Source organism: Monomorium pharaonis, chromosome 5, assembly GCF_013373865.1.
Source record: "Monomorium pharaonis isolate MP-MQ-018 chromosome 5, ASM1337386v2, whole genome shotgun sequence".
NCBI classification, from domain to species: domain Eukaryota; kingdom Metazoa; phylum Arthropoda; class Insecta; order Hymenoptera; family Formicidae; genus Monomorium; species Monomorium pharaonis.
The window spans coordinates 26,951,321-26,964,593 of record NC_050471.1 but is presented as its reverse complement, the minus strand read 5'-3'; the positions used below and the strand labels follow the sequence as shown (position 1 = coordinate 26,964,593).

The following is a 13,273-nucleotide window of genomic DNA, read 5'->3' as shown; positions in this document are numbered from 1 at the left end:
TTAACTAAACTTTTCAATTAAATTTCTTGATTAAATTTCTTCGCTTTAAGTATTCATATGTATTTAGGTTAAACGTATAAATATTGGAACTATATATAAAATAGTTTAATCAAGAGTTGAAAAATTTAATAAAGTTAATAACTCTTTCCTCAGTCTAAAAACAAACAAATAAATAAAAAAATCCCGTAAGGGGGAGAGAAAAGCTGAACCCCCCCCCCAAAAAATGCACCCACGGATACGCCCATGGCGACGGGAATAATGGCGGAGGCGGCAATCGTCCCGTGGCGCCATCGTGGCGTACTCTTTCATTGTGCATCGTGTTCTCATTCAGCCGCCTTCCGTCCTGGCAAGAGGACCTGATCGCCGCGTCCGGAGGCAGGTTGCGTGTGCGTGCGTGCCCTCTTCAAGATGGCTTTGTTCGCCTCGGCGTAGTGATATCGCTCCGGAGGACGAGGGAGGTCCCGCGCACCAGTCCAAGTCCGATTACTCCGGAGTAATCGCCGAGACGAGGTGGGGAGGTGAAAACCGCCAGCACGACGACGACGATCATCGCGACCACGACGACGACCGGGACGAAGGCGCCAGCCAGCAGCGACGTCCTCAGCAGCGCGGAGATGTGACGTTCGTCGGCGAACCGGTGAGTTTTCTCCCCCCCCAACCCTCGCTTTTCCTGACCTCGCGCGACTCGGTCGCTTTTATCCCGAGGGATCCGAATCTCAGGGAGGACTCATTCGCAGCCGGAACCCCACGATGGCGTAGTAGTTGCTGACGGTGAAAGAGCAAGAGAGAGAGAGAGAGGAGGGGGGGGGGAGGAACGGATTTTGATGAGGTGGGAGAAGTAGAGAAGAGAAAGAGAGAAAGGCAGAGAAGCAAAAGAGAAAGAAAGAGATGTTGTTAAAGATACGATGTTAACCGTCCAGATAGATACTGTTATTTGCAACATAAAGTGGCCAAGGCTCACGCGTCGCGCCAACCTCGCGAAAGCGGCCGAGGGTCCCCGCAGGTGCGGGCGCAGGATAGACCACTCGGTTGGTAACAGAGCTCCGAGCGATTGTTCGGTAAGATAAGCGTCAGAGGGGGGGGGGGGAGAAAAAAAGGAAAGACCACGCGCGGGGGATAAAAGAGAGCTTGCAACATCAGTCGTCGAATAAGTTAAATATACGTCGCGCGTTATCTCGCGCCTCTTAACAGCGCGTGGTGCGCGAGTGGGTCTCGACTATCTAGCGATTATTAAACAACTTTCGGAGCAGGGAAAAAGCTCTCTCTCTCTCTCTCTCTCTCTTTCGTCATCGCGACGATTTTGGAGGCGGGAAAGCGCCCGCGCAGCGTCAGCTTGGCGCCGCGGGTTTTATTTTCAGTGTGCTGAATTCAGATTGGTAAATAACGTGTAGACACGCGAAAAGTGTCTTGACAGTCGAGATAAACTTGGGCACGCAAGGCCAGTACGTAAATATATGGATATAAGTGAATACACGTCAGCCGAACTGATAGCGCGCATCACTTTTCCGCGCATCCGGATCAGGATATCCTTTTTAATGTAAACGCGCGACAATTAAATCGCGAGGAGATTTTTTACCGCAACATATACCGAATATCCATTGCGAGTCGAAAGTTTGCGCTCCCACTTGTTGCGAGTGGAAATTTCCTCTTTGTTCAACACCAAAGGAGCACTGTGAAAGATTCCCCAATCGGTAAAGGTATTAAACGCTTCTATTTTTCATCACGCGACTTCGTCCGGACAGCTGATTCCCTTCGTCCTGTTCCGTCACGCGTAGCCGCGACTATGTTGGTTAAATAGACGGAAAATCTATCTGGTGACAGATCTCGCGTCTAGTCAGCAATATTGAGCACAATGGGTCAAGCGCCTTGTTGCGCGGGCGCCAGAATGAGAGTACGGGGCAGAACACAGTGCAGCACGTACTATTACCTGCAATTAGAAAGTAAACTATAAGCAACCGGGGAAAACGAAAGGAAAGGGAAAAGGATGGTGACGGGCGATACGACGACGCGATATGCTAAGAACGTTTTCGTCCTTCCGTATCCTTGAGTTTCATGGACTCGTGTATTTTACGTACGCGGGAGACGTAAATTCAGCGGGGAGCTCTCGTTAAAAAAGAAAATTGCGTTATTGTGTCTCGCATTATTATTATTATTTTATTATCATTACGCGCGGAATTGAAGAATTAACATAAAAATAATAAATACGAATAAGAACGTGAAGCGTATAACGCAATTAAATCGAGGAAAGGCTAAAGATTATACCGGACTTTAGTGCTCAAATAATATTTCATATATAATGATAAATTGACAACTAATTTAACGATAGCGACTTCTTCCTCCATTTCGAACTTCGGAAGTATTGCTCTTCTATACTTTATCTGATTGATTTCTCTGCGTTTCTTTCTCGTATATCGAACGACCTTAAATTATGAAACAAGCGAATTATTTGCGTCGACGTTTACTATTGCAAGTAGAAGCGTTGAAAGTGATATTTTCTGCAGCGAGTGAGAAAGTCAGGTTTTGCCTCTCGACACGAAAGAGGTTGCCACTGTAGTTCCGTCTTGTATTCTTCGGTCCCGGCACCGGGACTCAAATAGTCCCCTCGTCTGTAACTTGTACAGTTTTGTACATCTGTTTCGCCTCTACAAAATAATACTCCGAGCATCCGAATAATTCTCGATCAATATTGTTTGTGAAATTTGTGAAATCGAAGCTCTTTTTCATCAATAAATATTATAAAGATAGTATGAACTTACTCCTGAATATTGTAAAAAAAGTTTGATGATAATAATTAAGCGATTAGATAGAGTCATTTTTAACTTTAATAAAATGATATTCACACACAATTTTATGTTCGGTTAATATGAGCAAAAATCTGTTTAGTAATATCTAGTAGGTAAACTTTGGTTACTGTTGCACTATGTTTAGTTAGAGGAAAGTCGCCAATACCAACATAAGCCGACTAGAGCGACGCTCACTTATTTCTTAGAAAGTAAACGTTGCACTTTATTAATACTAAGAAAAACACGATCTTAGATAATACTTAGATAATAAAAGAATGAAAATCCATAGTTCATACATGCCTTTTTTTCTATAAATGTACTAAATATGAATCTCTTGAAAAGTAAGAATAAAATTTCTTTTGCAAATTGCGTAGCTTAAATAATACTGAATATATTATTGATAATATATATACTGAAAAAAAGATCGAGCAGAACAAACCAAGCCTCTGAGTTGAGCAAATTTAATTACGTCGACTACAATCGAATTACACAAAAATTTATTGTGTTCAATAATCTGATGTGTTTCAACTACAAAATTTAGTTGATAATAAAAGTTAATACAACTAAAATGTAGTTATATAGACATTACAGATATTCTTTTAACTACGATAAAGGTTGATCTATCTGCGTTGAATTGATCGATTACTATTCCAAACTTAAAATTACTCATACAATGAGTAATTTTAGTTAATCGATCGATTTAACGCAGTTTTTGTTTAATATAACCGTATCTTCAGTTTATTTGACACAATAAGATGTTACAAGGATATAAAAATTATGTTGCAAGAATCAAAGCAGCTAGTTCACCATATACAACTCTGGAATTATGTTCGTTTAATTAGATTTCAATTGCTAATACTGATCTTTTTTTATAGTATAATTAATAGAGATATCAGTGATAGCATTAGATTCATTTTTCAGTTTGCAGCATCCTAAAATATTTTATTTATATTTTTCTCTTTCTTATTTCTCTTGCGTGCAATTTTAAACATAAAATCGGGCAGCGTAAATTATCGATAGATATACTACAAGATAATAAAATAAGATAAAGTAAAAGACACACAGCGTTAGACATTTATATCTATCAAGTAATCTCATTTTTATATATTGTCGCGCATTACGTGTAGCGTCTTACGGAATAGCATAAATTTTATTAAATTTAAAGAAATCTGTATAAAATTTATTAAAACCAAAAAATATATGCTTTGGGATAGTCGAACAAAAAAAATTGTTTATTAAATCTAAAGAAATCTTTCTCTCTGTGTACTTTACAAAATATTTTGATCATATCACTCAAATATTTAATTTAAATTATTTCACGAAAGCTTAATTATAATTATCGAACTCTTTTCTTCCAGCGAAAAAATTAAGTCGAATGATTATAGTTGACGTTAAAAACTAACGCGCATGTACGATAGAATGATTAAAATGTCTTTTTCGTAGGCGATTCACGTTCCTATTTTGCAACATTTAAAAGTCAAGGTTATCGGTGGGTTGCAGATTTTTTTAAATATTCATCGCAGCTTTCAGTTTTTTTAAACAATTTGTAGGATGTACACACAGGATGTATACAAGCAGTAACGGATGAACAATGGAAGACTGAACAAAAGAGATATCCGAAAATCGATGTAACAAAACCCGCGAGTGTTTTCCGAATTCAACGGCCTTACTGCGCCCTACATCGCGCTCGGCCGTCACATCCGTCACGTTGTTGCACGTGGACGCTCACATATTTGTCGCGTACGAAGTAAACACGTGCTCCGTGGAAAATGCAGCAGGCGCATAGTGACGCGTACGGTGTACGCACCGCACCGCTCGTAAATAATTAATGTAATTCGCGATGGGGTTTACCCTGGACGCTTTGTTGCATAAAATTGTTGCATTGATATTGATCGATAAATAGACCGATCCATGGAAACCGATTATGCTTCCATTGTTTTTGCCCCGTGAATTTTTCGAGCGTGCGATTAAAAATGAAAAGTATGTATCGATCAGAATACAATGTTTAATATTAGGGGTTGTTTGATCGTTATTTATTATAATTTTAACTTTACCCCGGGGTAAATTCCTCTAAAAAATACACTGAAAAAACAGGTTTGGTAATAATAATCAAGCTTTGGTGAAGTGATTGCAATTAAATGTCTAGTTAATATAATCACACATATTTAGTAAATATGTTAATAATAACTAAACATGATAATAGTAACCAAATAGTTACTAAATGTTACTAAACATTTGGTTACATTAATTGAGCATTTAATTGTGTGAAATTATTTCACAATAGCTTAGTAATTATCGTCTAAGCTTAATTATTATTGTTATAATATCAAACGCTTTTTTAGTGCACAACGTAGGATAAATAAATATTGACGAAAAAGATCGTATATCTGACGATTCTTTTGAATTTTACATATTTCGCGTTTATATATTCTTAAACTAACTTAAGTGTCAATTACTTTTTGATCTATTACATTTGTAATGTCGAATTATCACTCAATTTGAGTCATTTTTAATTATTCCTATAAGTTGCTATTGCTCCTACTTCGTATGTCGTTAATTAATATCGCACTTAAGTAAAAAAATAAAAAAGTTGAACAATTAAAATCAAGAAATGTATTAAACTTTACTTAAAAGTTAAAAGTTCACTTTTCGTTACGTGCATACGTTGTTAATGTGAACGTTGATTACTTTGAAACTAAGCAATTCGTAGAAATGGTTGATGAGATAAGACGTTGTTTTAAACGTATTTTGTTAAGATAACACATTTTTTCGACAGAGTTTCTAAAGTTAGTACACTGAAAAAAAAAGTAATATATTCAATAAGATATGTAGTTGTGAACTGCCAACTACAGATATACTCAATAAAATAATATATGCTATTGCAGTATCAACATTGTACTTGCATTAATAGCAAATATTATTGTATTGAATATTTTATGTAGTTGGCAGCCCGCAATCACATATGTTATTGGCTACATTACTTTTTTTTCTGTGTAGTATAATATAATTTAACTTAAAGAATTGATTTACATATAATTAATTTAATATATGACGTTGTTAAAACGTGCTTTTATGCTATAGCTGCAAATATAATATCGCATTATTAAATTGATAATCAGTTTAATGTTACTTACGCTAATAAACATATTAAAAGCCCACAAGAAATTTATGACGAAAATAAATTACATATATTAAAATAGTTTTCGCATCTCGAACGAGCATCTGGGAAAATTTTCCGATTTGTCGCACGCCGTGAGAAGTATAACGGGTTCTGACGCACTTCCGGCGCGCTTATCTCGCAGGTAGCATCCGTGACGTATGCATGTCGCAAAATCGGCCACCAGCAAATGAAATGCGCCTACGCGCGAAGTAACACCCTATCGCATCCCGCATGACGCGCGAAAAACAACTTTCTACATCCAGGAAATTATATGGATGTTTGTTAAGTGTTACCCAGCATGATTGTATTTCGCGGGAAAAATAAAAAATGTTCTCGTATTTAGAAAATTGCCCTTCATAATTATATTTCATAATTATAATTATATTTAAATTTGTATCAAATTTCATAATTATATTTAATAATTATATTTAATAATTCATAATTGTATTTAAATTTATAAAAAAAAAAAAAAATTCCCTTCGCTTGACGAAGATGAAATGAAATCTAGATACGTTTTTAAATATGACGCCAGAGATGGAAATTTTACGACGAAAATTATGTCGCGCCCGCGCGATTTCCTATTTTTTTCCTCGTAATGAAAATTTTCAGAAATGGAAAAGTAGGAAGAACAGGTCTGACCTCGCGACGCGACGAAAAATAATTTTATATATAATCTCTCGCTGGCGTTATTGATCGTGCTCAAAAACTCAATCTCGCATGTTAAATGCGTTACTTCGTAAAATTGTCATTTTCAAAAGAGACGCGAATTAAGCCCATACTCGTTTTATAACTTTTATTATAATTTTTGCATGACGGAAAATCGCATTGGCAAAGCTGTTTTCGTTTGCTTCTCAACTCAACTCGACTCCCAAACATTGATTTTTCCTTTCGACCTTTTTTACAGACAACTCCCAATTATTGCTAAATCAGCTAGATGAATTGAAATCAGTTCAGATGAATTGAACTCAATTAATGATCTTAGTGACTTTAAGTGACTTTATATCTTGTGCAGCGGAATCTTTTAGGGCGTATACTTTTTTTTATTTTTATACAATTTTTCGCAGTAAGATTTGCATTTTTACTCCACTATCGGGGAGGTTATCCCAGCGCACATAAACGAACGAAATGACTGGCGGGACTAGACGGGTCAAGGTGCGCCGACTGATGAAGTTATCGACGACTGAGGTTACAATTGGAGCGCGTGAATAAAGAACGCGATGTCCGTCGCGTCGAACGAAGGAGAAAGAGGAACGAACGATCAATTTTTCTTGCAAACACGGAAGAAAGACATTTGGTTGAATCAATCAGACGTGTAAATCTGGACGTATAAACCAGCCCGTCTGATGAAAAATAAACGATCCAAACTTTTAATTAAGTTAACCAAACAAATTTGATAACACGTTTCTGATAAAGCAGCCAAGTACGGTTTGAAATATTCTGGAGTAGGTAACTAAATAAATCTGACTGTATTCTAATAATGAAAGCAACAACATTTTACTGTAATTGAATGATAATCTTGATTATAACAATCAGAAATTTTCTTGTTCTTTTTTTACCATTTGTACGTTTCACGTTCTTTCAACCGTGTAGGTAAAATAACCAGACATTTAGATATTATAACTAAATCAGCAATAATTAAACTTCAACCGTTGTTAGATCTAAATGTTCTGGTTGGTTACCAGAATATTTTATTATTTTTTTATCAACTAAAAGTTCTATTCAGTCCAACTAAAATTTGTCAAACTAAATCGTGTCTTCAACGTCGTTAATTCAACTATGATTGTTTTTTTTTCGGTAAAGAGAAACATCTAACGTAACTGTACATATATACGTAAGTATTACGTATATGTAGATTTTCAAATGTAAACATTTGTAATTCTAAGTTGCCGTATATGTTTCTCTTACGAGTGGACAGAGAATTGAGCCCCTCATCGCAACGTACGCATATCGCGAATGGAGAACTCGATACGTCACCGTCTTATCAGTGAAAGAAGATACCGACCGAATAAAGACTCGTTCTGCAGTTGATATTTTTGGCGTGCGCCCTTACTGCTTAAACTCAACTGCCTGATTTTAAAGGTTCTCGCGGAAAGAAAAAGAAAAAAAAATTAAATCCGGATGTTTTAATAGAATAAATTAATAATGTTACGTAGAGTCATTAATTATACTTTGATAGCTTTTTGGTAGAATTTTGATAATAAAACAGGTTTTGAGAAGAAACTGTTAGCTAATATAGTCACAACATGTTTCCGTATTCAAATGTTAATTGAGTGTTAAGTAAAGTGTTAAAGTAAAATATTGCTTTAAGAATAGCTGTCTTTAAAGTCGTTTGTTTCAAGTGAAAAGGTGCTACTTGTTTTCAAAGTAGAACGAGAATTATAATAAAATAAAAGTTTAGTGTCCGAGAAATAAAGGAATGCCACTTTAGGAATCAGCATTGACATATTTTTTATTAACACTTTTTTATGAAATTTTAGATGAAAATTTGTAAAATAAGATTCGCATCTGAATAAAAATCACGCCACTGTATCATTGTGTCATTTTTTTCTGTATAAGCAATATTCTTTAAGAAATCGTCTCTCTGAATTGACCGAGGGACATAAAAAAGTAACGCGGTGAAGACGGAGGGATGGGATTAAGGAGGATGCACCATGCATTATACATTTGAATACGTCACGACGTCGACGACGGCTTCGTGTCGTGTATGAATCATTTTTCGTCCTCAGCGTCATTTGCTCGAGTTGCGGTACACGGGCATGGAAAATGAATGGGGGGAAAAAAAAAGAAAAGTCGGAGCAGCTTCGCGTGGGAGGTAAAACTGGTTCGCCGAAGAAGCCGCCGTTGCTGCTGCTGCTTGCTAGTCGACTGTCGCGTTATCTCGTTATTGTATAGATCGTTTTTCTGAAAGAGAGAGCGGAGAGGTGATAGAGAGGAAAGGTGAGGGGGGGGGATTTAAGATAATTTCTTATCCGGTTGAGCGTTAATTATTAATATGACAATTTTGTTAAGATCGACCGGTTCGTTACGAAAAGCATTTGAATGTTATAGTTTTACATTTTCAGTTCTCCGCCAGGATTTGGATTTTTACTATCGCGGAGAACGTTTTCTCTTTTTTTAGAATTTACACTCTCTTTTTTATTGACGCTTTCGCTCCGCTTTTTTTTCGAATAAAATGTTCCTCACGCGAAGTTAAATTTCAACAGGAAGACTCCGTTGAGGCACGTTTCATGAAAAGCACATATTTTTCGCTTCTCCTGATTTTCAATGATTTGCATCGAAATGGCACGTAGAATAATTCGACTGTGACTCCCGCGGATCGTGCAATTCGTCAATTTCGTTCCCTTCATTTTTTTTTTTATGCAGTCACGCTATAGCAAAAGAAAAAGATATTTTAATATCATGACGCGTTAGGTTAAATCGTACACTGAAAAAAAGTCTTATTAAACTACTTAGAAATGTGGCACATTCAACCAGAATTCTGGTTGAATCTACCACATTTCTAATGACTCAACAAGACTCTTTTTTTCAATGTACTACTTTTCTTTCGCATTACTGCACATTTGATTAATTTATCGTGACTAAGGTCGATTATCGTGCGTTCTTTTTTATCACTGGGCCACCCTTTTTATCGCGAGTTTTACATCGGAGCGGTTCGCCGCATCTTACATACATGTAATTCGGGTTCCGCGAATCATTCCCCGCGAGCGTGCTCGCGATTGACAAGTGTATGTGGATGAAAATGCTGTGAGCGAAACACGTTGAAACAAGTAAAATGCATAACGCGTAGAGGAGAAAAGATGGAGAAATGAGATGAACATGGGAACAAACGAGTGAGAGAGAGAGAGGGAGAGAAAGGGGAAGGGGATGAAGAGAGAGAGAGAGAGAAAGATCGAAAACAAAGCGAACGCAGCCGCCGAGGCAACACACAATGGCGCATCGACCCGCCAAAACTCGCGCCGTTGGCCGGCCGATGCGCAGAAACACGCGCACGTCGTGTCTCCTCGAAACAATGAATACTTTTGCCACCCCCTCCCACGCTCGCTTTGCGCCACCCCCGCGCCGCCCGGCATATTGATCGTTCCCCGAGCGAAAATCGATCGCACCGCGCCAAATTTCAGAGGGAGAATTTCCGGTCTCTCTTTTTCTTCCCACCCCCACTCCCCTCTTTCTCTCTTTCTTTTTCGTTGCACTCCCCCTCCCCCCCTTCATTTCCCGCGAACTTTTTCCTAGTTGTAATTTATTTCCACCCGCCTAATTTTGGTAATCGAGAGTTCGCCAATGTACGCACGACCTGCGCCACCCCGCCCTCCCCCTTTCCCTCCTTTCAGTAATTTTCGTTAATTTCTCGGCAAGTTTTACTGATTTTCATGAATTCTCCGCTGCAATGCTTGATTCGAACTTTTTCTCCGCTTTGTCCTCCGCCGGATCTTGCTTTAACGATTGCCGAGTTTCAATCCGAAACTTCGCTCAACTTTTGGTCGATTCCTTCCGCCGCTGAACTCTAATGGATTCAATTCGCTCGAAATATTCACCGAAAAAAAAAGAAAAAAAAAAATACGGGCGACAAACGGGGGAACGCGAATCCGCTGAATCCGTGTCAAGTCCGACAACATCCCGCTGACGACTTCTCGATCGTCGCGCTCGCAGGGGACCGAAAGGGGACGGGGGGCCCGAAATTGCGAGAGTCCTCGCGCGGATCCTTCGCGAAACCCCGGAGGCCCCGGCCCGCCCCCTCTCCTCTCCTGCGGCGTGTGCGCGGGATCTGGACCGAGAGAGCGAGAAGTACGGACTCGCTCCCCAGGATGGATGGAAGGAAGATCAGGTGCCGTGGTTGTCCTGGCAACCGGCATTGATCCTTCCCCTCTTGTTCTACCGCCGCTGTCCTCTTCTCACCCGTCCGTTATTGCTGCACGCCTCTCGCCGTTCCCCCCTTTCTCCGCGTCCTCCCGTCCCCCTCGCGCCCGCAGCGCCTCATTCCCGCGTCCACCCCCTTCCTCCCCCTCCCCCCCCCCCTCCGCCACGCTCATTCTCTAATGCACTCGGAGACCCGCGCGCGCGCGCGCACGTGCACACAGACTCGTGCGCGGCCGGTTACGCATTATACGCCGGTATATACACGCGAATGCCGATCATTTTCTCTCGCTCCATTACTCCTTGCTTCTCTATCTCACGTTCTTCCTTTATCTCTTCCTTTTCTCTCTCTTCAGTGTTTCCACGCACAACTCCGGGGGAGTTTTCTTCTTGCTCCTGAATCTTTCTGAACTTGAATATTCAAATTCGGTGTATACATTAGCGGTGCACCGAGCACACCACCGCTGCACTCGTCCTTATTTATGCATTTTTATACGTGCTTGAGTCTCCCTCTCGTTCGTGTTCTTCCTCTTCCCTCCCCCCCCCCTCTCTTTGACAGTCGCCGGGGACATTCTCTTTACGGGCGAGTATATTTGGTTGGTGAATATTTTTCGCGATGTTTTAAAAAGCTCTGTAAATATATTAATTCCCTTCGTTTTAAATTTTATAACTTGAATTGTAATCAGATCAACGATAGCGTTAAGAGCACGCACACATATAAAGTTGGAATGAAAAGTAGATTCCGATTTCTCTCCAAATCGGAATCAGTGAAATCTTACTGATTCGCAGACTGCTACACTCAGGGGGCGTACTAAAAGGATTCAATCGGGGGTGAGGAAAGGGGCACATTTTCGACTTTTCTAACACCTGTGTTCCAGTTTTAATTTTTTTAAGTTTCTCCCCTTTAATTTTATTATCCCTCCCGGGGAATATATAGCGTAAGCCACGCATTAGCACTGGCTTAACGCGCGTTTAATCTTTCATAAAGATGATCTCCATAATTTAATTCTTTCTCTTTGCCAAAATTTAGAGAGGTCAAGCGCTCTTATTTCTCCCCTCTCCTCGCGTCCTCGGCTGTACTTGTAGCTATAATCATCATCTATCTTCCGGCGATTCCGAAGAGAGTCTCACTGATCTCTCTCAATAATCGCAATCATTATCAATATATTATCGATGAAAGATAGTGCATGTATCATTGATTGATATAGTTATTACGTACGACTGAAATCAGATTATTCACTGTGTTTCAGTGGATAATGTGAACTGATTTTGATTTACAGAATAAACGATTTAATTACAAGATGCTAAAAAAATGGCGGGATTCGGTCATAATTAAGGTCTTTATTTGTGGCACAAGAGAAGGAGGGGGTGCTTTTCCAAAAATATGATAAAGACTCGCTGTAATCATGACGCATCGTTTTCCATTATTATACCCTGTGTATATACTTATTATTTTCGTATTAATTACCGTTGGAACAACGGTGCCGTAAATTAACGCTGAAGTCTCGATCCCTTCTTCACAATTTTACTCGCTATTACTCGCGAGCTTTTCGATCTTATCCGGAGACGCGCACCGTATACAATAATTACTCAACTTATAACTTTACTAGAATAAGGTCTACTTACTAGACAGACGAATACAGAATAATTGGAAGTCGTTCTCTCTCTCTCTCTTTCTCTCTTGTACTCGCTCGGAGCAGGAGATCCCCTTTCTCTATCATTCTCCGTCTCGTTTCGCTCTCTTTTACACGGTCCCGTTTCCTTCATTTCTAACTTTTTTCTCACTCTTTTACACAGAGAACAATGTCAATCACTCCTCGTCTCTATCTCTCGGCCAATAAAGCGCGAGGGCGGAAGATTGAATAAAGCGAGACGTACAGAGAGACAGAGAAAGAGAAGGAGAGAGAGAGAGAGAGAGAGGAAGAGAGGGAGTAAAATACGTGTAAGGGTGACAGAGGGGAGTTGGTTGCGCGAAAGAGGGAAAGAGACAGAGAGGGAGGAGCAGGATGGGAGGGGTTCGGTGAAGGTAGAACTGGTCGTGAACAGAGCGGTTGCCAAGCAACCGATATTGTTCCCATTGTTGCGGGCGTAGCGTAAATATTTGAGGCGAACTCGGAGGTCACAAAACTCATCCCTGTTTCTCTCCCCTCCCCCCTTCCCCCCCGCGACCCTCCGTTCCTCGGCGCTACCCCGCTGCCGCCCTCGTTCTCCTCTTTGGCGTTTTCTTCTTTCTCATTTTCCCGAAAGTTACCAAGGTGCGCCTCGTAAAGTTCTCGAAAGCACCTAATGGTGCCCGCCAGTAGATTGCATATCGGGGTGCACGTCGCCCCTCTCGTCTAAAATCCTACCCGTCATTGTCATCCCGCGCGTCTGCCCTCCGGCCGATATATTCGCGTCAAATTAGCGGAAATTTATCCGCCGCGGTGGACGAGGAGAACCGAATCCCACGGCTCACATTGTCGAGGAGTAAAAAGGGTTT

At 40.0% G+C, this 13,273-nt stretch overlaps 1 protein-coding gene across 1 annotated transcript in view; it reads left to right on the top strand.

The window, feature by feature from the left end:
* Positions 1 to 307: 307 nt before the first annotated feature.
* The window catches only part of LOC105836348, a 45,561-nt gene continuing 32,595 nt past the window's right edge, over positions 308 to 13,273 (top strand). Inside the window, exon 1 of the mRNA XM_012680317.3 lies at positions 308 to 637. The gene's annotated coding sequence lies outside the window, so the exon portion shown is untranslated. The remainder of the gene's footprint in view (positions 638 to 13,273) is intronic.